Consider the following 27,447-nt stretch of genomic DNA (forward strand, 5'->3'; position numbering starts at 1 on the left):
ATACCTAATTGGACCCCCATAAGCCCAAAAGGTACACTCGTGTGCAAGTTTGAATAAAAACCTGACCAGAACCCCATAAGCCCGACGAGTACACAAAATAGCTAAAACTACTGAGAATTAAAATTGAGAACCCAAGAGCAAAGAATATGGAACTAGAACCTCAACCTAATTAAGTAGAATCTAATAGTATGAAGGCCGAACCTCTAATCAGATACTCCCCAAAAGTATCCAAGAACTAGTCAAGTATCAAGTAACTTAGGCCAGACTTCTAACTGGATTCTCTTTAAAATGATTAGAATGTATAAGGCCAGACCTCTAACTAGATGCTTGTCGAAAGTGCCAATATAATCAAGGTTGAAGCTTGAATCTGTATGCCCAACAAAGGTTGTTAACATAGCTACTGCAAGTACTCCTAAATATCTATCGAATCTAAACTCCATGGACCGCTGCCTACACTTACTCAATAAATAAAACCATCAGAACTCAACCCCAAACGAATCTTGGATCGCAAAATAGAACTCGATGTCGCCACCAGAACTTGTTAAGCTGCAGAATCAGGGAAGTAGAGTTAGAAGTTCACCGGAGTAAGATAATTGCCTTTCTAAGGCACAAACTATTGTACTCAAGTTTTCTACACCATTCTACAAGGATCTAAGTTGTTGAACAACGTTGGGGCAAAACTAAGGCTTATCGGGTCCAAATCATACATTTCTAAGGCAAGCACTAGTCACACCTAGACTAAGGCTAAAAATACTTTATATAGATAATAAAACAAGTATATGAACACACCATAAGTCATTGATGATCAACAAGGCAAGTAGCATGCTTACAAGAACCCGATAAAACCCCCCAAAAGGACTAAAACATGATTTCTAAACATCTAAGCAAAATTCAATACTTACCAATCCCAAATTTCAACTAATCAACACACAATTACATTCTCAAGCTCAATCTAAAAGGCGGAAAATTGTAGCCTACCTATAGGCCGATCACTTGCGCTCTAGAATCATAAAATCAGAGCTTTCCATTTCCTAACAGCCTCTGAATACTACCACGCTATCAAACATATGTACACAATGTTAATATGATAATTTTGACATCAAAACCATCAAATTGTGAGATATACCAATTTCAAAGTGAAAAATAGGAATGGACCCTCCCCGCTAATTCCAGAATTGACTTCGTGAAAAGGTCCTAAATACTACCCCAAATTTGTATTCCAAAATGAAATATGATTTAGGGCCTAAATCAGTGGATAAGCAAACATGCAAGAATTCAGCATTTTTAAGCTAAAAGTAAGCTATGGAAATAGGTTTACAAGCGGTGTTATCTCAAATAAAGATTTGAAAAAAATTCCGAAGCCCCCAATACCTTCTCCTTATAATTGACCACAAATTAGCCTTTGCACCAAATTTCACCTTAAAATAAGAGAGATATCGATGTTAGCATATATAGGAAATGATTGAAATTCGATTATTAAAATGACCCTTAGGTGTCGCAAAAGCGGTCTAGAAGGTCACTTAAGAAACCACCACAAAAGAGGTGGGCCTCAATTTGGAGAGGGGTCGCTTTGGCGAGACCCACCCAGGGGGCATGGTCGCTTTAGCGACACCTTTTTCTCTTTATCGATGGTTGTTTTAGTGACCAGGTGACACTTTATCTACGACACCGGGTACAACTGGTGCAAAAATGAGTTTTGGCATGTCCAAGTCTCTGATGGGGTGCTCGGTATTCATTTGGAACCCCATGTGCGCAAAAAGGATATGCTACCCCACCAAATTTACTATTTTGGAATCATTGGCATAATCGAAATTCCCATATGAGATTATTTTAATAAAAATGTGGGTCCCACACCCAAGTTCCATATTTAGCCCATTTCCATAATGGACCTCGGGATTAGACCAAAAGTTCGGCAAGCACATGAAAGGTCATTCTATACCAAACTCAACATTTTAAAACTAACAGCGCTGATGGAATTTTTATCTGAGTGCATTTTTTAAGAATGTTGACCAAAGTTAACCTTAGGTCAGATTGCAAAGTCTAAAGTGCCAAATGGTCTCAAACTCGTACTTATTTCCTCGATACTCATGTTGACAATGCTACTAGCCTAACTTTGCAATTTTAAAGCTGATGAAACTATCAAAACTCCGTTCTTAGGTCATTTACCAGATGTTATTGTTTCCACCAAAGCACACACATGTATACGCAGTCTCACAGGTAGTAAAGTGATAGAGCCAGATTGTTGATCCCAAAGGTATTTAATGAGGTTTTTAATTTCTTTTCAATGAACTAAATTAATTATGTGCGTTGTAAAGAATAGAGATAATTTGTTACTTATAATTCCAACAATTGTAACTAATACTAAAGACGATTAAATGATTTTACTATAGATTTAATCAAATTAAAGTAAATTCTAGGGTTATAGCATATGTAGATATTAGGCATAATATTTCTTACTTTGGTCTAAAATAGGTCATTAAATTACTGATTTACAGGGTTGATATTACAATCACTGTCTTTCGACTCTAATTGCCTACCTTTGCTAACAACCTAACTACATTGTTCAGCGGGAATAGGCATGAACCAAAAAATGCATTATTATTATCATCCTATTTAATAACCAAACATGGTGTGTAGGTATGTGTCACGGGTATTCTATATACGGATCAACCTAGTTAAACCTAGAATAAACATGTTCCCTACATTCCATGTTCTATCTCCTATCCGTCTTCTGAGTTTGAGGAAGATAACAAATTTATCCTAATGTCAGCCAGATATTAAAATAGTAAAATCAAGAATGCAGGAGTAATTATGAACAACGACCCATCATCAACCAAGTAAAGTAATATTATACCATAATCTTGTGGCTACAACCCTAGAATAGGGAAACATAGCCACTAATAGTTTGAATTACACTAGCAAAGTAATTAATGAACATTCAAGAGTAGTAAAAATAAAAGAGAATGACAAAATAACCCCAGAGTAGTTCTCTCTTTGTTCCCATTCTTAATATCAAAAATAAAAGACTGAATGCATAATAAAAATTATATGTGTTCTATTTATAGTTTCGATAATCGTGAAATTTCATAGCTGGCACTAAAGTTCACAACGCGGACCTGTTTTATTTCTTCACAACTATGTAACCTTTAACTTCCTCGGCGAACATATATTATCGATGAACCAGGTCCGCCATAGATGCCTTTTTAAGGTCCATTCATCCTTGCTTAGCCTTGAAAGTATCTAATCACGTTGGTTAGCTCAAATACATATAAATCACTCTAAAAATAAAATAAACTTAGGGCATTCATTCTCAAACTAGGGTACAAATATGGGTTAACTTGTCTATTGGATGCATAACTATGCCTAAGTTCACCACCCACACTTATAATTTTGGTCTTTCTCGAACAAATTCCTATACCCATTCATGCAAAAATAAAACAACCTATACATAAGGCAGTCCAACTCAGCCACAACCAATTGCATAAAAATCTCACATCACAACAAGAATGTTTGAATTTTCTCACGAGACAGACTAATCCAACACAACTTAACATTAAGAATTAACTCTATAATGCAGCAAACTCATGTGAATTGCTCAGTTAAGAATTATGAGAAATTACCACTCCTTCAATGAACATGTTCCCTCACCACAAAGAATTTACCCATGTTCACTCACAAATATAATCACTTTAAACAAAAATGGGTATCAAAGATGAAGTTCGCTCACTCTCCAAATGAATTCACATGTTACTTTTAAGATGAACCATAGGCTTGCCCTTAGTGTATGCACCACTAATTCACGGAAGTTGAGAGTTAAAGATCACTTAGGACTTTTCAAGTTATAATATAGTCTAGGGGATGGGTAGGTGCTATTTTTGGATATGAATAGTGGCTATGTTCCCAAGCTCTTTAATATACTACATTTAACAATTCACACATATTCTCAACAACCTCATTTTAGCCCTTTTTCTTCTTAGTTCACTTCTTTCTTTCTAAGCACTTAAACTCTAATTTTAGGGAGTTTTATTTCGAAACACCAAGGTTTTATTTTTGCACTCTCTACCAACAAGATTTTTAGCTATCAGGCACCAATGACTATGACTTTGGGGCACAAGATTGTAACTTTTTCTATTCTTTCACTTTCTTTTTCCTAAAGCGCTTAGGATTTTTCGATCAAATTCATGGTCTCAAAAAAAATGGGAATAAGCTTCAAACAAGGCTACCAACAAAATAATTCAAAGGCTCAAAAGGGGTAACTTTGGATTTATATCAAGGTGGGTATAACAAAGTGGTATAAAAAAGAGGCTACCTATGAAATGCCTAGATCACCTCCTAAACTCTTAACTCCATTTTTTTCTTTACACACACTAGGTAAGTTCTAGAAATCAAGATGCAACATGAACTATCAAACCAACCTCACATATATGGAACATGCCCAATTCAAGAATGGCAACTATTATAAACTTTCAACCAAAAAATCACATGAATTCAATATTAAGCATGCATACTTTGAGTCTAACAAAAGAGCTTAGGTGTCTTTAACTAGTCATTCCATTTAATCTCATGCTTTTCACAAGTCACTTGCATATTGTACAACCATGTAGCTTAGCAAGACACATTACATCCACACTACTTAATGACGACAAATACCCTTAGGAGAATCATCATCCATCCATCATATGGAAATAATACTCAACTATGAATTTTTAATCCTATGACACTCTAAAAAAATTGTACAGTTCAATGGGACTATCCATGGCGACAGAACCTAAACAATTGCCATAGAATCCAAAACAAACAAAAATAACCCAATAAACAAAAACAAGATAGAGTATTTAGAATTAAAATAAACATCAATCCCCTACCCACGTTTCAAATGATAGCGCCCCAGTGCAACAAAATACCAACATAAAGTAAAAGGTGAGTAAGAGATTGCCCTATTTACTCATCTATTTCCTCTACAATGCCCGCATCCTTAAAGGCTAAGGGTGTAACCTCTTCACCTTTAAACTGGACCCACATCGAACCCTGTCTGCAATTTATCCTCATTAGTAAGGACATATTTATAAGTAGGCTCAAAGAATTCAGGCTCGATTCCCATCACAATATTCACATGATCATTGAGAGGGTATCAGTTGTCTACCTCCATTAGTTCTTCCTTTGTGGATGGTCGACACTCCTTTCTGTCGCAGAGCATTTCTAATCCATATATACGGGCCATGATCATCTAATCTCTCTTTTTCCGTTCAATCAAAGTGAGGGTGGGCCCATAGGAGGTGTTTAGTCTTAGTGACATCGAAGGGCTTCACAAAAAAAGGTTCCACGTAATTTAGGGGCTCTTCGAGCACCACAATAAAGTGATCAACCCGATGAAGGTATACCCTCGACCTCTTTGCACCCTTGACTTCCTCATAAAAAACTATAGTATTGATCCAACATTGATCTCTACACCCTTTATTAGGGCATAAACAATGTATACCCGGTCCCTAGAAAACTCTATGAAGTATAGGCCCGGTATGAGGTAGTGCATAACAATCTTAACCCAAACTCGTGCCTCCTTATTTATGTAAGCATAGGAATAGGAGAGTTGGAAGCCTTTGTGTCCTTGTTGCACCTATTTAGCAGTAGACTGAGGCCCACAGAGAGTGTGCCTGATGTCTTGATAAGGAGAGAAAATGTCCAACCCTATCAATATTGCTGGAGGTAATTCAAGAGTCCCCAAAATCTCATTAATGACAATAGGGGACAATGGGACATTGACTCCTCGCACTATGATGTAGTGAGTTCGCGTGTTCGGTTTGAAGTCGCGTAAAATTCCCTAACCATGTGCAAGTTACATGCTATTGGGTCCGCAAATATAAAGCTCATGTTAGGATCCATAAGTCTCCACATAATCTGTGGAAACTCTTTTGCCAAGCTTTAATCATCAAGCGACACATCCGTAAAGTACTTGGATTTGGTGTGGCGCTTATTCCAATTTTTTCCTTTTTTGTGAAACAACATTTAGTGTATAACGACAGGACTGCCCTCATGGGACTGCCTATGCAGGTGGTACTAAGGGAACACCTGTGTCTCTCTTACAGCTGCTAGTGGCCGGCTCTTTTCCATGTCGATGGCTAGAAGACATGATTACCTATATACAATCACCAAACCATACCTAAGCACCGATAAATTTTGACTTCAAACTTGAGACACACACAAATAATGGACTACCCCACACTTGAACATTATCATAGAATGCAAAACAATGTAAGGGATGTAGACTTCCCTATTTCAGTATAGTTTACCAATACGCATTCTCAAATGCCAATAACAAGCATACTTGATGAGTACATTTGAACCTCTACTTAAGAACTCAAGGCTAAATTATTTGTCATGCATCAAGAATCCCACTTAACCTCTTATGCTACTCAAAACATCACATACACAGTCAATTTAAGCATAACACCCATAAATGCCCATAATTAGCATTTACATTACTCAAGAATTCATAATATAATACCAATGTAGTCCAATTTCCTCTAATTCCCACAACTAAACATGTATGTTACTCAAGAATTAACATATCATGTATATTAAATCACAACGTTAATAATTTCTCATAATTTTCAAACCTAGGGTTTTAGTTCAAGAGAGTTACCCAATAAAAGCATCCCGAAAAATCAATTCAAAAGCATAACCCTCTCACCCACAACAATTTACAATAAATTTTGAGCCAAATATAACCAATAAGTTCGAACATTAAAAAAAAAGCACACCCACTACAATTTTGGCTCCCAAAGTGAAGAAAAATGAAGAAGCATACCTTAATAGCTTGAAGAAGATAAAAACACAAGAGGCACTAGTTGAAATCCAAAGGAGCGATGTGGATTGAGAGAACAAAAGGGACATAGAGCATTGGGAAGAAGGATGTTTGTGAGTTTGGGTAAGGGAAATAAGGGCTTGGGGAGGATTTAGGTAATAAAAGGGGATGGGGATGGGTTGTTATATTAAAAATGGGTCAAACCCTATCTTTTTAATGAAACTTGCACAAGCTTGGGATGAAGTCCGCGATGTTTTGAACTTAACTATTTAGTGCGGTAATTTTTTTTAATTATGAAGGTAGCCTTATATTACCTAGGTCTGTGATGCAGAGACATCACAGACTTTACTTAGGACTAAAAATTAAAAAACTGAGAAATACTTACCTGGGCCCATTTGTGAATTAAGGTAGCGAATCCGCAGTGCGGACTTGTCAGAGACTCCACTATTTTTGCACACTTTCTTCCCCTTTTTTTAATGTGTGTTTCAAGTAAAATTTAGCCTAAGAATAAATTTACAAGAAAAAAAATAAAATGAAAATTCAATCTATCCTAAAAAAAATTACAAAATTAAAATCATAAGTACTCCACGAAATCATATGTTTCCTCCTGTGTAGCGCCCGATTAAACGTTGTGGTATGACTCAGCTCCTTCCTTAATCATTTTCTAACTCAAATTTCTCTTTCTCGCGATCAACGTTGTTCCCAAAATAGTATTTGATTTTTTTCCCATTGACCATGAATGTCACTGCTTTCATTGCATTCCACAATTCCACAGCTTCGTGTAAATTCATTCTCACCACTTCAAAGGAACCTTTCTACTTAGACCTTAACTTTTTAGCAAAAAGTCTTAATCTAGAATTAAAGAGAAGTGCCTTTTTTCCTAGTTTGAATGTGTGAGTGATGATATGCTTATCATGCCATCTCTTGGTCTTTTCCTTATAGAGTTTGACATTCTCATAGGCATGAATTCCTCTAACTCATATAGCTGATCCATTCTCTTTCTGCCTGTGAGCTCTGGATCCAGATTTAACCTCTTTATGGCCTACCAGGCCTGATGCTCTAGTTCAACTAGCAAGTGACAGCTTTGCCAAACACCATGTGGTATGGTGTGGTCCCAATAGATGTCTTGTATGCAGTTCTGTAGGCCCAAATTTCTTTATCCAACTTAATGGACCAATCTTTCCTTATTGCATTCACTATTTTTCGGAAGATTTGCTTCACCTCTCTATTGGACCCTTCAACCTATCCACTTGTTTGAGGATGGTACATTGTAGCCACCTTATGTCGCACACCAAGCATAGCTAAAAGTTTCTTCATTACTTAATTTATAAAATACTTACCTCCATCGTTGATAATAACTCTTAGAGTACTTAACCTGGTGAAGATATGCTTCTTCAAAAATCTACTCATCACGTTTGAATCATTGGTTGGGAGAGAGATTGGCTTAACCCATTTGGATACGTAGTTCACTGCAACCAGGATGTATTATTTCCCATAAGAGGGTAGGAAAGGACCCATGAAGTCCATACCCCAAACATCAAAGATCTCGACCTCTAGGATATTGTTCAATGGCATATCATGCCTCATTGAGATAGCCCTTATTTGTTGGCACTGATCGTAGCTCTTGAGATACCCTATAGCATCTTTAAACAATGTAGGCCAAAAGAATCCAAACTAAACTACCTTATGAGTAGTGTGCTCCCCTCCATGATGGACACCATAGGGTGATGAATGGAAACTCTGTAAAACTTGGTGCACCTCAACTCCGGGCACACATCTTCTGATCATTCTGCAGTGCCCTATTTGAACAAGTAGGGCTCATCCTATATGCAGACTTGGCATGATACATCAACGTCTTCTTTTGTTGTGCAGTTGCGCCTGGTGGGAAAACTTAACTTATTAGATAGTTGACAATATCGTCTTACCACTACAACTCAGCCACCTCAAAAACCAAAAACTGCTCATCTGGAAAATCCTCTTTGATCTGCATTTGTTCACCAACATATGATGAACTGTCAAGTCTGGACATGTAGTCAGTAATTTGACTCTCACAGCCTTTGTGATCTTTGATCTCTATGTCAAACTCTTGTAGTAGCAGGATCCATCTGATGAGTCTTGGCTTGGCATCATTCTTGTTAAATAGGTACTTGAGAGCTTCATAGTCAGTATAAACAACAACCTTAGTACCTACCAGATATGACCTGAACTTTTCAAATGTATAAACCAGTGACAACATTTCCTTTTCTGTAACATAATAATTTGCCTGAGTTAAGTCGAGAGTCTTGCTTGCATAATAGAAGGAATGGAATATCTTCTCCTTTCTTTTTCCCAAGACTGTTCCTACTACTATTTCACTGGCCTCACACATGAGCTCAAAAGGCAACTCCTAATCAAGAGCTATCAAGATTAGGGCTTTAGTCAGCCTCTTCTTCAAGAGCTCAAATGCCTACATATAATTTCCATCAAAAACAAACTTTACCTCTTTTTCTAGAAGGCTGCACATGTGTCTGGTGATATTTGAGAAGTCTTTAATGAACCTTCTGTAGAACCCAATATGTCCCAAGAAACTGTGGACACTTTTGACTGAAATCAGAGTAGGTAGTTTCTTAATCACCTCAATCTTTGCTCTATCTACTTCTAGCCTTTGTTTTGACACTTTGTGGCCTAACACAATCCCCTCCTTTACTAGGAAATGGCATTTTTCCCAGTTTAGGACAATATTGGTCTCTTAACACCTTGTAAAGACCCTGTCCAATTTTGCAAACACAACTCAAAGGACTCTCGAAAGACTAAAAAGTTATCCATGAAGATCTCTACAAAATCCTCCACCATATCATGGAATATTGCCATCATACATCTTTGGAAAATTGTAGAAGTATTGCACAATCCGAATGGCACGCGCTTGAAAGCATATGTACCATAAGGACAAGTGAAAGTGGTCTTTACCTAGTTTTCAAGAGCAACAGTGACCTGGTTATATCCTGAATACCCATCCAGGAAGCAGTAGTACTTTTAGCCAGCCAACTTGTCCAGCATCTGATCAATCAAGGGACCTAGGTAGTGGTGTTTCCTTGTCGCATCATTAAGCTTATGATAGACCATGCAATTGCAATATCCAGTGATTGTTCTGGTGGGGATCAACTTATTCTTGTCGTTAGTGATCACTGTCATTCCACCCATTTTAGGCACACACTGGACTAGACTTACCTACTTGCTATCTGAAATAGGATATATGATTCCTACATCCAACCACTTGATTATTTATTTTCTTACCACATCTTTCATTGCAGGATTCAGTTTGTGTTGTGTTTGTGCAACTAGTTTATGCCCCTCCTCCATGAAAATCCCGTGTATACACAAAGCTAGGCTAATCCCATGTAGATCATCCATTTTCCATCCTATGGTTCTCCGTTGCCTTTTGAGTACTTTTAAAGTTCTTGTACCCTACACTTCAGATAAACAAGAAGAAAGGATTATATGTAAAATATTATTAATAACCAGAAAGGCTTACTTGAGGTGGGACGGGAGCGGTTTCAACTCCAATTTAGGAGATTTCTCAATTGATGGTTTGGCTAAAGGGCCTGACACTCAATCCAATGGCTCCACATGCTTCTTTAACATACTTACATTTGTAATGTCTACATTACTAGCCAATTCCTTTGCTTCAACATCATCTTCAATATCTTGACCCAATAACACCTTTTCCAAAGGGTCTTTTGCTAATACGCACTGTGCTGCAACTTTTTCATCTATCACAGTTATGGCAGACAGTTCCTCATAAATAGAAGGAAACTTCAATACTTCATAGATATCAAATACCTCTACCTTATCATGTTCTCTTATAGTTAATCTACCAGCGGCTACATCAATCAATGCCCATCCTGTTGCCAAGAACGGATGTCCCAAGATGCAAGGTACCTCTGGGTCAGGCTCAAAGTCTAGAAAAACAAAGTCCATGGGGAAGATAAGAGACCCCACTTGAACTAAAACATTCTAAATTATACTATCTGGTCTAGCCATAGAGCGATCCACTAATTGTAATAAAATTGTGGTAGGCTTGGGGTCTCGTAGGACCAATTTCTTGAGGATAGATCTAGGCATGAAGTTGATACTTACACCCAAATCATAGAGCCCTCTAGTATTGCTAAACTTACTAATAGTTACCTGCACTATGGAACTCCTGGGAACTTTCTGCTTGGTTGGAAACTTGACCTTGTTCAGAATTTTAGAACTGCACTCCTCAGTAAGTGCCACTATATCATAATCTGCCAATAGGCTCTTATTGGCCATGATGTCCTTGACATATTTGGCATACTTTGGGATACCTTGCGAAATATTAATAAGAGGTAAGTTAATCTGTACTTTTTTTAGCATGTTGGTGAGCTTCTCAAAGTACTCTTCCTCCCTCTTCTTTTTGAAATTTTGTGGGAATGGAGGAGATGGTTTTGCTTTTAGTTCCCTGTCAGCTCTTGGCAAGCTAGATTCACCTGCTTCCACCACCGTTTCTTTATCTTCTCCCTTAACAACTTTGTTTTGGCAGAGCCAGCTCAACTAATGGATAACCACTACGGGTGCTCACAATATTCAAGCTTGGTCAACCATGATATGTTTTAGCATATCCTCAACACTCATATTTCTCGATTTGCCTGTTTGCTGGCTATCCTAGCCTTTCTTATTATAATGTTGTCTACCTCCTTGTGGCCTGAATTGGGTGTGCCCCTAGTGTTGATTTTTTTATTTCCACCCATGAAAAATTTGGGTGGTTCATTCGATTAGGGTTGTAAGTATTACAATAATTCTGGTGACCTCCACCCCTTTGTGTATTAACCACAAAGTTTACCAATTCAAGATTTTCTGCATAATACTCAGACATATGTTCACTGCTACCACACACCTCCCACTATATTAGTTTCTATTGTACCATATTTATTGGAACATGTTGCTTTCCCAATGCCAAGTTGTTAAAATATGTGATCATCATATTTTGAATTGCTTAATTTTGAGCTGTAAACATTGTCACATCATTGAATTTTAGCATCCCTGCTTTTTTTTTGTACCACAGACCTAGAGCTCCCTATATTCCACTCATGATTTCCCTGAGATATGCGATTAAACAATGCATAGAGCTCATCATATATCTTCTTGAAAGCCTATACACCAGCATCAAAGTCAAGAAGAATTTTTGTGTTAGGTTCCAATCCTTTAATCAATGAAGGTATAGACCAACACCTAGTTAGCTTGATGATGGTGAGGACAACTAATGGGTAAAGATTCAAACCTATCCTAGGCTTGGTACAAATTTTCCATAGAATTTTGTTTGAAACTCAAAATTTCACTTCTCATCTTTGTTGTCTTCCCTGACGGGAAGAATCTAATTACAAAATTTTGGGTCAAATAATTCCAAGAAGTGATTGAGTTTGGAGGCTCCGATTTCAGCCATTTTTTCGCTTCCCCTAACAGAGAAAAGGAAAACAAGGTTAATCTCACATAGTCCAGTGGCACTCCAGTTGGTGTATAAGTGCAACTGATCTTGAATAAGTTCTATAAGTGAACTTGGGGATCCTCATATGGTAATATAGTGAACTGACCATTAGTGTGCAAGAGTTGCACCATATTCTGCTTAAATTCAAATCTACATCTAGCAGGCGGTTTCTTGAGGTTGTTAGTAATATTTGTGATTCAAGGAATTGCCACATCCCTAACTATTCTTGTTGCAATATTAATAGGAACCTCATTCATTCTCTCTATAGGTGCCTCTTGATCAAACTCTAGGTTGATTGTAGAACAAGGTGTTGCAAGGCTGCTATTCCCTTTGTTGATATAAAAATATTTCAGGTTCAGCTAGCGGCTCCATATTTTCCCCACTCCTGTCTAGTGTACTGTTTAAGGATGCCTGCAAATAACCATAGGTAAGATCAAGTTGTCAACACTAGTACAAATAATGAAGAAATTTTGAAAAGAACTAATTGCCAAATTTAAAGTCACTGGCAACAGTGCCAAAAACTTATTGTCATCAAAGCATACGCAAGTGTACGCGGTTTCACAAGTAGTAAAGTGACACTTTTTAGAGCCGGATTGTCGTAGCCAAAGGACTTTAATGAGGCATTTAATTTTTTTTCAATAAAATAAATTATTGCGTGTGTTTTAAAGAGTTGATATAATTTGTTACTTCTAATTCCAACAATTGCAACTAATACTAAAGACAATTCAATGATTTTCACTGTAGATTTAATCAGATTAAAATGAATTCCAAGGCTGTAGTATCTATAGATGTCAGGCATAATATTTCTTACTTTGGTATATAATGGTTCATTAAATTCCTAATTTACTGGGTTGATATTACAATCATGTTCTTTTGACCTCTAATTACCTGGCTTTGCTAACATCCTAACAACATCATTGAGTAGAAATAGGCATGAACCAACAAAAATGCATCAATATTATCATCCTACTTAATAACCAAACATGGTGCATAGGTACGTGTCACAGATATCCTATACACGAATCACCCTAGTTAAACCTAGAACAAATATTTTCCCTACATTCCATGTTCTATCTGTTATCCGTCTTCCGAGTTCAAGGTAGACAACAAACTTATTCTAATGTTGGCCAAATATGAAAATAGTAAAATCAAGAAGGCAAGAGTAATTATGAATAAAGACCCATTCTCAACCATAGCAAAGTAATATTACACCATAATCTTGTGGCTACAACCCTAGAATAGGGAAACTTATCCACTCATAGTTTGAATTACAATAGCAAAGTAATTAATGAAAATTCAAGAGTAGTTAAAATGAAAGAGAATGAGAAAAATAACCCTAGAGTAGTTCTCTCTTCGTTCCCATTCGTAATCTCCAAAATAAAAGACTAAATGCATAATAAAATTATAAGTGAGCTATTTATAGTCTCAAAAATTGCAAAATTCCATAACAGGCACTAAACTCTGCGATGTGGACTTGTTTCATTTCTTCACAACTTTGTAACCTTCAGCTTCCTCGGTGATATTATACTATCCATGAACCAAGTCTGCAACACGGACCTAGCGCGGACTCAACTATTTGAGCGAGGTTTTAAATTAAAATCACGCCTTCATTCCTGGAGCATTGGATCCATGCGGAGCTTCTCCCTATCAGTACAAATTCTGCACTTTAGTCTCCCAACTTCACTCTTAATCACCAACATTCATCATAATGCCTTTTTAAGGTCCATTCTTCCTTGTTTAGCCCTAAAAGTATCTAATCACATTGGTTAGCACAAACACATATAAATTACTATAAAAATGAAATAAACTTAAGACATTCATTCTCAAAATAGGTTACATATATGGGTTAAGTTGGCTATTGGATGCATAACTACGCCTAAGACCAGTTATGACCGAAGTCAACTATTGAAGTTATAAAAGCTCCAAAATAGGGAAATGGGCCTAAAACAGAACCAAATGCCCAGGTGACTGAATAGTCTGTGCCAACAAGTCATTAATGACTAGGGGTTGCTACAGATACTCTCTAAATGATGAAAAGAGTCATTAAGGCAAAATTGTTCTGGAGGGTCATTACACCAATACATTTCTTCAACAAGGATATATGAAATACCAGATGCACTAATGCCAACTCCGATTGTAAATCCAATTCATATGCCACCTTTCCAAATTACTTCAAAATATGATATACGCCTATATATTGTAGACTAAGCTTCCCCTTCTTGCCAAAATGCATTACACCCTTTATGGGTGAGATTTTCAAGTAAACTCAATCATTAACCTCAAATTCCCCTATTTCTACATCTAAATAGGACTTTTGCGTGCTTTGAGCGGTTTTCAACCTTTCTCTAATGAGTCTAGCCTTTCCATAGCCACAAGGCAACTTTCCAACAATCAACCAATTGGAGACCTATACCTTCTACCATATAAAGCCTCAAAAGGATCCATTTGAATACAAGAATGGTAGCAACTATTATAAGAAAATTCGATCAAAGGAAAATGATCATCCTAATTACCTTTTAAATTAATTACACAAACTCTCAACATATCTTCTAATATTTGATTAGTGTGCTCGGCTTATCCATCGGTTTGTGGGTGAAAATTTATGCTAAGCTTAACTTGAGTACCAAGGCCTTTTTGGAAAGATCTCCAAAATTGAGATGTAAATTGAGTACCTTCATTCAAAATGATAGATAATGGAACACCACGAAGCTTAACAAACTTCTGAATATGAAATTTGGTAGAATCCTTAGCTGAATTGGAAGTCTTAATGGGAAGGAAATAGGCCAACTTAGTCATTTTGACAACAACCACCTAAATATAATCATGTTTCCTATGGGTATGAGGCAAACACATAATAAATTCCATATTCATGTGTCATGACCCGACCTTGTCCTAGTCGTAACACGATGATCAAAACCCCGAAGGGCTCCAACGAAGCCTATTGACATATCATAAAGCATACATAAGGTAAAGTAAATGCAGAAATAACATCAAAGAGTCTAACTCATGAATTATAAAAAGAAGAATGTAACTTGACGACATAGACTCTATAACATTTGCCAAATGAATGTCTCTACTATATTAAGACGGGCAGGGACTAAGACATGTCCCTATCTCACCCTTAATACTAAAATAGCAAAGGCTTTGAAAGCAATAGAAAAATCATAACTAGTCCTCCATAGATAATGACTCACCAAACACTTCGTCGGAAGAGAACTCTACTAGCCACGTGTGGAAATAAGATCCTCGACCCCTATATTATGAAACAATGTAAGAAACAATATGAGTTAGTATATTTTAATTTACTAAGTATGTAGGCATGACATGCAACAGAAATCATAAGATGCAATGATTGAATAACGTACATAATATGGAGGATAAGTAAAATTGTGAGAAAACCATAATGATCAAAGCATTTAATGAGACATAGTTGAAGTCATAAATAACATAAAGAATAGTATACAAGTGTGGGATATTATTAATCATTTAAGATTTAAAAAGGACCATACATATGTGGGATAGAACTATAACCGACAATAAGATCATGCGAGCCATAACAGGGAATTTCGATTGTCTCCCCATATAATGGAAGAAAGAGGAATATACTTGCCAATGTATACTCTACCCTACTAGGAGGGTCATGTACATAGACTATATGTGGATCCACTAGCTAGGCCATGAAGGCAACCTACGGTGGCACATAGTTTAAGGGACTAGAGGCTACTATTAAGGCTTTTGGTAGGGCCCCCACTTCAAGTCCGCTCGAAGATAAATCCAATCCCAGAGAATAGCGTACATAGCATAGAAATCATAATGAACAAATAATCATAGGTTTGAAAATTAGGGTAAAACTTCACTACATAGTCAATTTGATTGAAAACCATGAGAGTTGGATTGAAAACATGCATGATCATAATACTCATATCAAAACACATATAATTCATGAATATATTATCAATTAGCTTCGTAATTTAGTCAAAATATCATAGAATTTATCATAAATAAGAAAACCAAATGCATAATCATTGAACTTCATGTCATAATTTGTGTAAATCGTCATTGAAAATAGCTTCATGTATGGAAATTTATAATTCAACTTGAAATCATGAAATTAGTATAGAAACATACCTATAATGATTATCAATAAAAATTAAGTACATAATTGAAACAGCCCAACATGATTTATCAAAACAAGAGTTTAAAGATAATGAAATTTCATGAGATTTTTGAGGAAAATCTTGGGACTCCATGGGTTAAAGGAACCCATTGATCAATCCCCATATACCTTTATTAAAATTGAACTTAGAATTTGAGAGTAAACCTTGATGAATTTTAAACCCTAGCTTGAAGTTTGGAGAAGAAGCTTGAGAGAGAATTTAGAGTCTTGCCTTAGGTAAATTTTGAAGAATGAATTGAATAGTAGGGGAGTTTGGAGAACTAGTTAGATATATATATATAGACTTTGAACTTGGACATAAAAGTGTCTAGGTTCATTGAACCTAACTTTGGAAAAGACACAAATATTGTTCATTAAAATAGAACTTGAATCTTACGACTCCACTCCTACGACTCATCTTTAATTCTATGAGTCGTAATCTTGACTCATCTAGTTGGTTATGAAAAACTCTGAGAATTGAGTGTCTGAAGATTTCTTCTGCGAGTCGTTGTTATGACTCACCAACTAGTCTATGGGTCGTAGACTCAATTAGTCTTACAACTCTTGATTTCTTGGGATTTGGGAGCTTTTGAAGTTGCATTCACGTGTCGTCATTACGACATATCATTGTGACTACGGGTCATCAACTTGACTCATCATGCAGTTTTTGAAAACCTACAAATAGGAGGGTCTCTAAAGTTTGGTTACGATTCATCCTTATGACTCATCTCCTCTTTATGACTCGCCCTCTCGAGTAGTAGAAGATATCCTTGACTTAATAGTTGCAGGTTCTTGGGCATTCAATGAGACTCGGTTTTTACAAGTCATAGACTCTCTCACGAGTCATCAAATGATTAGTCAACCTTCATCCTCCTTTATCATAAATTTCCACACTTGACCTCACTCTCATGACTCTCCTCCATGACTCGTAATGGTCCTTATGAGTCATAGACCCACTCGTAGTCTTAGGGACAATCCCATTTTCCCAACCTCTCTTTTATTTTTACTCTCTAATTTCTGAGGCCTTACAATACCCCTTAGGAGAATTAGTCCTCGAATGAGATTAACTTAGCATAGAAAGAACATGGAACAAGGACTAGCAAGTTAACATGATTACAATGACACATAGAAAAAACTTAAACCATGAGATTATTTTTGTTTCAAACTTGATTTAAATCATACTTTAAAACGAACTTCATGACCATGCATGCATATGAAAGACATACAAAACTAAAATATAGGAGTTCAAATGATTTGAACACGAACAATGTAGTACTTTAGGCTTGCGTTGAAGGAAAGAGATATGGATAATGCTTTATCATGTCTGCTTCCGCTTCCCATGTATCAATCTCTACTTGTTGATTTATCCACCACACCTTGATGGATGCAACATCATTATTCCTTAACCTCTTTATTCATAAGTCAAATTCTCTTCAATGTTCACATCTCCAATGGTACAATAGAGTTTTGATCACCCACGAACTTTCTCAACATCAATACATGAAATACCGGATGAACCATAGCCAACTCAAATGGAAAATCTAACTCATATGCCACTTTGCCAATATTCTTCAATACCTTATAAGGTCCAATGTACCTAGGATTCAAATTTCCCTTCTTACCCAAATGTATTACATCCTTCATAGGTAAAACCTTCAAATAAACTCAATCATTCACACCAAATTCAAGCTCTCTTTTTCTAAAGTCCGAATAAGACTTTTGATGACTTTGAGCTATCTTTAATCTTTCTCTTATGAGCCTCAATTTCTTCATTGCACCAACTACCAAATCAGGATCAATCAATGCCATCTTACAAACTTCAAACCACCCCATTGGGGATCTAGATCTTCTTCCATTCAAAGCTTCAAAAGGGGTCATTTGGATACTATAGTGATGCTCATCCCAACTTCCTTTAAAATCAATCACATACTCCCTCAAAAAGAATTCACCAATAACGTTCTATAGCCACTCTCATATCTACAATCACACATTCAAGCCTATCATTCTAACCACTTCATGCCTCCCTTGAAGTCAATATCACTTATGAACTCTCATATCTATCTTAGCATCCCTACATACATATTTTGTGCTAATTATACCAAAGGGAACACCAATATACTCTTACCTATCTATTTCACCCAACAAGATCTCATCTAGCTCTCCATTGACATTTATAGCCTTAAATAGAATAAGCATACTTCAATCATCAGAATACGAAACACCCACTCAATACATTTCTCTTAGGTCATTTACATTAGAAACTCCTAAACAATCTTGGTAACGAAATACTCTATCTCCCCCTTGGGAGAAACCTTTAATCTTCTTATCAACTACAAATTTCTCCACTTTCACTAAAGTTGGGTCTATGTCTTGCTTTGTCTCTACAACCACTGTTAGAGTGATGAATACCATCCTTATTAGAGTCACTTCACCTTACCCTAAATACTGAATCACAATGGGGCATTAACCAAAAAAAAACTCTAGCACGATTTCGGGACATACCTCAAATCTTATAGAAAAGCAAGGAGTAACAAAAGATAATTTGCACCCAAATCAAGCAAAGCTTAATCATCATAGTTAATGACCCATAACATATAGGTAACAACATTGGGAGTTTCCCCCATTACTTTGCTACCATGGAGAGCATAAAATTGATTGTTGCATTGACCTCCCTTTGGTTGAGTTTGGGCACCTTGTTGCACTTGGCCTCCTTGAGAAACTTGGCCTTTAGGAAAACCATTTTTGAACCTACACTTCTTAGCATGGTGAACCGGCTTGCCACATTGATAGCAAATATTCAACCCTGCTAGACACTCTATTTTGGGGTTCTTCCTACACTTCTTGCATACGGGAGTAACTTTGCCAATAGGAGCTCCTCCTTGAGGCTTAAAGTTGGACACCCTATCCTTTTCATACTTTAGGCACCGTAGCATTATCGAAAGATGTTCCACCCTCCATCAGGGCCTTCTTAGTCATTCTAGCACCCTCTTTGAGCTTTTCCTCCTTAATTTGCTCGGCATGAGTCATAAGCCTAGATATATCGATTCCTATTAATAACTCTTATATTCTTTAACAACCAAATCCAAAACCCCTGATATAAACTTACTAATTTGGGCCCTAGAGTTGGACACCAAAGTCGGAGCATACTTGGACAACTTTATGAACTTAAGGGAATATTCCCTCACACTCTATCATGACCCAAACTAGGGCCAAGTCGTGATAGGGCGATCAAAAACTCGAAAGATCCCAACCAATCCATGTTAGCATACATCACAAACATAAAGTCAAGAAACATAATAAGATAAGCAGAAGTAACAACTCAAGAGAATGGGTATAAGGGATAGAAATACTCAATAAATGTCCAAACGGACTACATCAAAATATCATCTAATCATGCCTCTATTCTAGACTTTAATGAGTGCTTAGGACAAGCTCCTAGCTCACCCGAATCATAAGAAGAAAATCCAAGTAAACAATGAGAAAGAAAAGTAATGTCCTTTATTAAATAAGGAATCATCAACTTCTTGAAGAACTAAATAACTCAAGCCACGAATGGGATGATTGATGTTTGCTCCTACATTATGAGACAATATAGGCAAAATACACGTTAGTACATAGAAGGTACTAAGTATGTGAGATATGAATGAACAAGTAAAGGAACATGAGCAATATGACATAAGATGCATGACCAACAAAATTAATATGAATAAGGCTTAAAAGCATTTGAAAACATATTAAAACTTATGGTCAATGCATCATAAAACTTCATAGTAAATATCATATCTTTACATTCAACTTGTGTGGGATAAGACCTTTAACCAACATCTTAAGACCTTGTGAGCTATATAATAGAATCCAATGTAACTCCCACATCGAGAAGAGAGAGGCTACTTTGCCAAGGTAGACTCCATGAGAAACAACTTTAACTTTGTGAGCTATATGTGGACCCACTAGCTAGGAAATGAAGGCATTCCTACGTGGACAACGTATTTTGGGACTTTAGGTTTCTACTAGGATTCTCTTTGGTAACTAACTAAGTTACTAGACTGAACCCCACGTAGAAGTCCTCTCGGTGCTTAGTCAATATCCCAACAGAATTTATTGAAAGTATGATAATAACATTATAGGGAAATATAATAACTACTTATCAATCCATATTTATAAAATATATTAAAAGTAGCTCATTAACTTTAGTGATTCATAGAAATCCATAACTTCGGTGAAAATTGCCCTGTCACCATCTTTAAACATGATTGTGTGAGAATTGTACTTATCACACCATAATAACTATATTGGATGATAATTGATCATCATCATAAATTTCATCATTAAATCATAAATCTCAACTTTAATTCATAAAACTTTCCTTGAAAAATCATTGAACTCATAATCAACTCATGAAAATCATCTTCGAAACTCATATTCATAATTGAGAGAGCTTTATGCATGGACATTCATAATTCAACTTAAAATCATGTAATTCATGTAGATACATGATTATAATAATCATTGACAATAATTTGAAATGAAATTAAATCAACCCAATGTAATTCATCAAAATAAGGGTTCATAACCAATTGAAAATTTAAGAAACCTTGGAGAAAACTGTGGGACTCCATGGGTGAAAGGAACCCATGGATCAATCCTCACATACCTGATTGAAATCACTTATAATTAAAGAGGAAAACTTAATGAAAATATGAAACTCTAACTTGAACTTGGAGAAAAACCTTGAGAGAATTGAGTTCTTGCCTTAGGAGAATTTAGATTAATGATTTTACAATGTGGGAATTTTAAAGGATTGGGTAGATGTAGTCTCGAACTTATCCATACTATAGTCTAGGTTTATTGACCCAAACTTGGTAAAGGATATAATTACCGTTCATTAGATCTATAATTGGACCCTACGACTTGGTTCCTACGAATCATAGGAGAAATGAAGAGTCATCAAGACAACCCATCCTGCAAGTCATCAAAACTTTGAGATCTTAGGGTCTCTGATCTTTCATCTACGAGTCATGATTATGACTCATCATCATTTTTACAAGTCATCGAATTGACTCGCTCTACATGTCTTAGAAAAGGTCCTAAATTTGAGTCTCTAAAGTTTTTGTACAAGTCATGTCTATGACTAATCTTCATGACTATGAGTTATCATTAGGACTCGTCCTGCAAGTATTGAAACCTGCAAGTTACTGAGCCTCTAAAGTTTTGAAATGAATTGTCTTTAGGACTCGTCAACAGAATAATGAATCATCCTGTTAAGTCATAGGACTACTCCTGAACATGTTCCTGAACAAGCTTTGAGGCTCACTCTATGAGTCACTCTTACAAGTCGTAGAGTGACTCATAAACGTGAGATCAGTCCAAAAATTGAAAATTTCTCCTTAGTTCCAACTTTTTGAGTTTTGAGGTCTTACAATATCTCCTCCTGGGAACATTCGTCCTCGAATGAGATTCAACTAACATAAGAGAGACACTAAAAGAGGACTAGAAACCCAACATGATAATAATGACATCTTACAATGCATAAAACATGAAAATTTCAAACTTAACATAAATCATGACTTTAAAATCACCTTTCATGAACATGCATTCATATGAATAACGTAGCAGGAATTGAATATGTAAGATTTCAAATAACTTAAATAAGAACAACTTACTACATTAGGCTCTAGTAGAGGGGAAGGGGTACGAGTATAATTTCATCATATCCGCCTTCACTTTCTAAGTGGCACTTTCTATTTGTTGATTCCTCTATAATACTTTGATGGACACAACTTCTTTGTTTCTTAACCTCTTCACTTGCCTGTCAAAAATTTCCACCAAAACCTCCTCATAGATCAAATTTTCTTCAACACTTACATCTTTCAATGGTACAATGGAATTCAGATCACCCGTGAACTTTCTCAACATATATACATAAAATACCGGGTGAAGCATGGTCAACTCAAATGTAAAATCTAACTCATATTTCACATTGCAAATATGTCTCAAAATTTTATAAGGTCCAACAAAACTTAGACTCAATTTCCCTTTATTACCAAAAAGCATTACACCCTTCATGGGTGAAACCTTCAAATAGACCCAATCATCTACCTCAAATTCATGCTCTCCTTTCCTAACATCTAAATAGAAATTTTGATCGACTTTGAGCCATCTTCAACCTCTCTCTTATGAGTCTCACCTTCTCTATAGCATCTATTATAAAATCTATACCAATCAAGGCCATCTCACCTACTTCAAACCATCCCACCGGGGACCTACATCTTCTCCTATATAATACTTCGAAATGAGCCATTTGAATGCTAGAGTGATAACTATTATTGTAGGCAAACTCAATCAATGGAAAATGCTTATCCCAACTCCCTTTAAAATCAATCACACACACCCTCAACATATCTTCTAAAGTTTGAATCAATCTTTCGACTTGACAATTGGTTTGAGGATGGAAAGCGCTACTTAACTTAAGTTTTGTACCAAGACCCTTTAGAAATGATTTCCAAAAGTGTGAAGTGAATTGAGTACCTCGATCACATATAATGGACAAGGGAACACCATAAAGTCTTACCAACTCATGAACATATCACTTAGCATAGTCTTTGGCACCATAAAAAGTCCTAACCGGTAGGAAATAAGCCGGCTTAGTCATCCGATATAGAACAACCCAAATGGAATCATATTGCTTCATAGTACAAGAAAAACCCATTACAAAATCCATATTCACATCTTCTCACTTCCATCGGAAAACACATCCGAAAACTCATTAACAATAGGGACCGACTCTAGAGTAGGGGCCTCAAAATTAGTATCTCTAACCCTCAAAAAATGATAAATACAACCCTTAGAAATCATTTTTTGAGCTTTAAGGAACTAAATAAATTGACCTTTAAACACAAAATTGCTACCCTTACATTCTAGGACAAGCTCATGTGGAAATTGGAACATAACTACTCTGTTTCTACAATCAATAGAAGCATAACATGCATATAGCCAATCCATCCCAAGGATAACATCAAAATCAATCATCTCAAGCTCAACTAGATCATATAGCGTAACTCTATGGAAAACTAAAATCGGAAAACTTCAATAGACTCTTTTAGCCATAATCGACTCACCTACGGGAGTATAAATGGAAAAAGGTTCTAATAATATTTTGGGGCTAAAATCAAATCTCATGGACACATAAGGAGTAACAAAAGATAAATTTTCACCCGGATCAAGTAAGGCATAAATATCATAGTGATAGACCCATAAAATACCGATAACAACATCCGGAGTCTCCTCCACCTCTTGTCTACCTTGAAGAGAATAAAACTGATGTTTCGTTGACCACCCTTTGGTTGCACTTGAGCACCTTGAGAAACTTATCCTTAAGGAAGACCATCCTTGAACTTTCATTCCCTAGCATGATGACCCGGATTACCACATGTATAACATATATTCAAACCCTCTAGACACTCACCTTATGGTTTTTGCCACACTTCTTGCATGCAGGAGTAACTTGGCCAATAGGAGCAACTCCTTGAGGTTTAGGGTTGGGCACCCTATCTTTATCAATCCTTGGAGTATTATAATTTAAAGAACCTTGACATGAGTACCTTTGGTGAAAATGAGGATGCCCACCACTTCCGGAATTAGCATGAGAGGAATCACCACTATCGATCCTTGTCCTCTTAGACTCCCTAACACTTCTGTCCTTAAGATTTTCACTCTCTATTTGCTCCTCATAAGTCATAAGTCTAGAGATGTCAATTTCTCAGATCAACATAAACGTCTTACACTCCTAAGAAATGATATCCGATACACCCGACACAAACTTTCTCATACGAGCTCTTGGTTGGCAACCATAAATGAAACATATTTCGACCATTGGGTAAACTTGATGGCATACTCCCTTACACTCATGCCACCTTGCTTAAGGTTGATGAATTCTTGTAACTTTTCCTCTCTCAACTCCTATTGGAAAAAACAATCAAGAAGCACTCATTTGAAGTCATCCCAAGTCAAGGGATCTACCTCTCTAGGCCCCTCACATTTCTATTGATCAAAACAAATGCGAGAAACACCATTCAATTGATACCTAGTTAACTCCGCCCTCTCAACTAGAATAATCCCCATGATATCCACAATCTTGTGAATTCTATTGATGAACTATAGTGGATCCTCTTCCACCTTGGAACCCCAAAATTGCGGAGGATTCATCCTTATAAAATCATGAACTCTTGTCGCTATGGTACCCATATTTGGGTTCACGGGAGCAATCACCTCATGATTAACTTGAGTCATAACGGCTTCAGTAAGTACTTCAAAGGCCGCTCGGAACTCATCATTAGAGACTTGTTAATTCAAGGGATCATTTGAAGTTTATTGCTCCTCTTTGACTATATTCCTTCGAACGGGGTATCTTCGTGGAGGCATTTTCTAAAAATTACAAAGAACAAGCATTAAAGGTAAAGACATAGTGTACCACTCTACCTCATGACATAGATTATAAAAAAAGTGAGATTTTCCTAAGATGTTTCATAGCCTCCTATTCATAGATGTGGCGTGCTTCACACAATGAACAAGACTTTACTTAAAGCGGCATGTTAGACTCCCTAGGAAAGTCCTAAACCTTGTGCTCTAATACAAAGTTTGTCATGACCCAAACTAGGGTCAACCATGATACGGTGATCAGAAACCCGAAGGATCCCAACTAAGCCATCTTAACATATATCGCATACATAAGGTAATGAAACATAATAAGATAAACGGAAGTAACAACTCAAGGGAATGGGTCTAAGGGATACGAATACTCAATCAATGACCAAACATACTACATTAAAATATCGTCTAATTATGCCTCTATTCTCGACTTTGATAGGAGCTTAGGACAAGATCCTAGATCACCCGAATCATAAGAAGAAAATTCAAGTAAACAATGAGAAAGAAAGCCATGTCCTAGATGAAAGGAGTATTCATCAGCTTCTTAAGGAACTAAACAACTCTAGGCACGAATGGGACGATCGACGTCCGCCCCTACATTATTAGATATTATAGGCAAAATATGTGTTAGTACATAAAAGGTACAAAGTATGTGAGATATGCATGAACAAGTAAAGTAACATGAACAATATGACATAAGATGCATGACCAACGTAGTAAACATGAATAAGGCTTAAAAGCATTTGAAAACATATTAAAACTTATGGTTAATGCATCATAAAACTTTATAGTAAATATCATATCTTTACATTCAACTTGTGTGAGATACGACCTTTAACCAATATCTTAAGACCATGCGAGCTATAACATGAAATCCAATATAACTCCGACATCGAAAAGAGAGAGGCTACTTTGCCACGGTAGACTCCGTGAGAAAGAACTTTAACTTTGTGAGCAATATGTAGATCCACTAGCTAGGCCATGAAGGCAATCCTATGTAGGCAATGTATTTTGGGACTTTAGGTTGCTACTAGGATTCCCTTGGGTAACTAAGTACGTTACTGGACTGAACCCCACCTTAGAAGTCCTTTCTTAGTCAATATCCCAATAAAATTAATAAAAAGATGATAATAAAATTATAGGGAAAGATAGTAACTACCTATCAATCCATCTTTATAAAATATATTAAGAGTAGCTCATTAACTTTAGTGATTCATAGGAATCCATAAATTCGGTGAGAATTGTCCTTATCACCATCTTTAAACATGATTGTGTGAGAATTGTACTTATAAAACCATAATAAATATCTTGAATCATAATTGATCATTATCATAACTTTCATCATTAAATCATAAATCTCAACCTTAATTCATAAAACTTTCCTTGAAAAATCATTCAACCCATAATTAACTCAGAAAAAATCATCTTTGAACCTCATAATCATAATTGAGATAGATTTATTATTGGGCATTCATAATTCAACTTAAAATCATGCAATTCATGTAGATACATGCTTAAAATAATCGTTGATAATAATTTCAAAATGAAATTAAATCAGCCCAATGCTATTCATCAAAATTAGGGTTCATAACCAATTGAAAATTTAAGAAAACTTTGGGACTCCATGGGTGAAAGGAACCCATGGATCAATCCCCACATACCTGATTGAAATCACTTAGAATTAGGGAGGAAACCTTGATGAAAATCTGAAACCCTAGCTTGAACTTGGAGAGAAACCTTGAGAGAATTGATTTCTTGCCTTAGGAGAATTTAGATGAATGATTTTATAATGAGGGAAATTTTAAAGGATTGGGTAGATATAGGGTTGAACTTAGCCATAATTGTATCTAGGTTCATTGAACCAAACTTGGGAAAGAATATAATTACCCTCCATTAAATCCAAAACTTAAACCTATGACTCAGTTCCTATTAATAGTAGGAGAAATGATGAGTCATCAAGATGACTCTCTCTTAGATCGTCAAAACTCTAAGATCTTAAGGTCTCTGATCTTTCATCTACAAGTTGTCAAATCGACTCATTTTGCAGGTATAAGAAAAATTCCTGAATTCGAGTCTCTGAAGTTTTTGTATGAGTCGTGTCTATGACTTGTCTTCATGACTATGAGTCTTCATTAGGACTCATCAAGAAGGTCTTGAAACCTGCAAGTTATTGAGCCTCTGATGTTTCAAAATGACTCATCCTTACTACTCCTCAACAGGAAAACGACTCATCTTGTTGAGTCATAGGACTACTCCTGGACATGTTTCAAAAAGAGCTCTGAGGCTCACTCTACTACTCACTCTTACGAGTCATAGAAATCTCTACGAGTAGTAGAGTGACTCGTAAACATGACATAAGTTGAAAAATTAAACATTTCTCCTTGGTTCCAACTTTTCGACTTCCAAGGTCTTACACACTCATATCACCTTACTTGAGATTAATGAATTCTAACACTTTTTCCTCCCTTACTTGAATTAGAAAGAAGCGATCAAGAAATGCAACCTTAAAATCTCCCAACCTATAGGCCTTCTTCAATCATTTCAGCCTTTTATTAGTCAAACCACACTAAAGGGACACCC

Source organism: Solanum dulcamara, chromosome 11 (assembly GCF_947179165.1).
Source record: "Solanum dulcamara chromosome 11, daSolDulc1.2, whole genome shotgun sequence".
In the NCBI taxonomy this organism is placed as follows: Eukaryota; Viridiplantae; Streptophyta; class Magnoliopsida; order Solanales; family Solanaceae; genus Solanum; species Solanum dulcamara.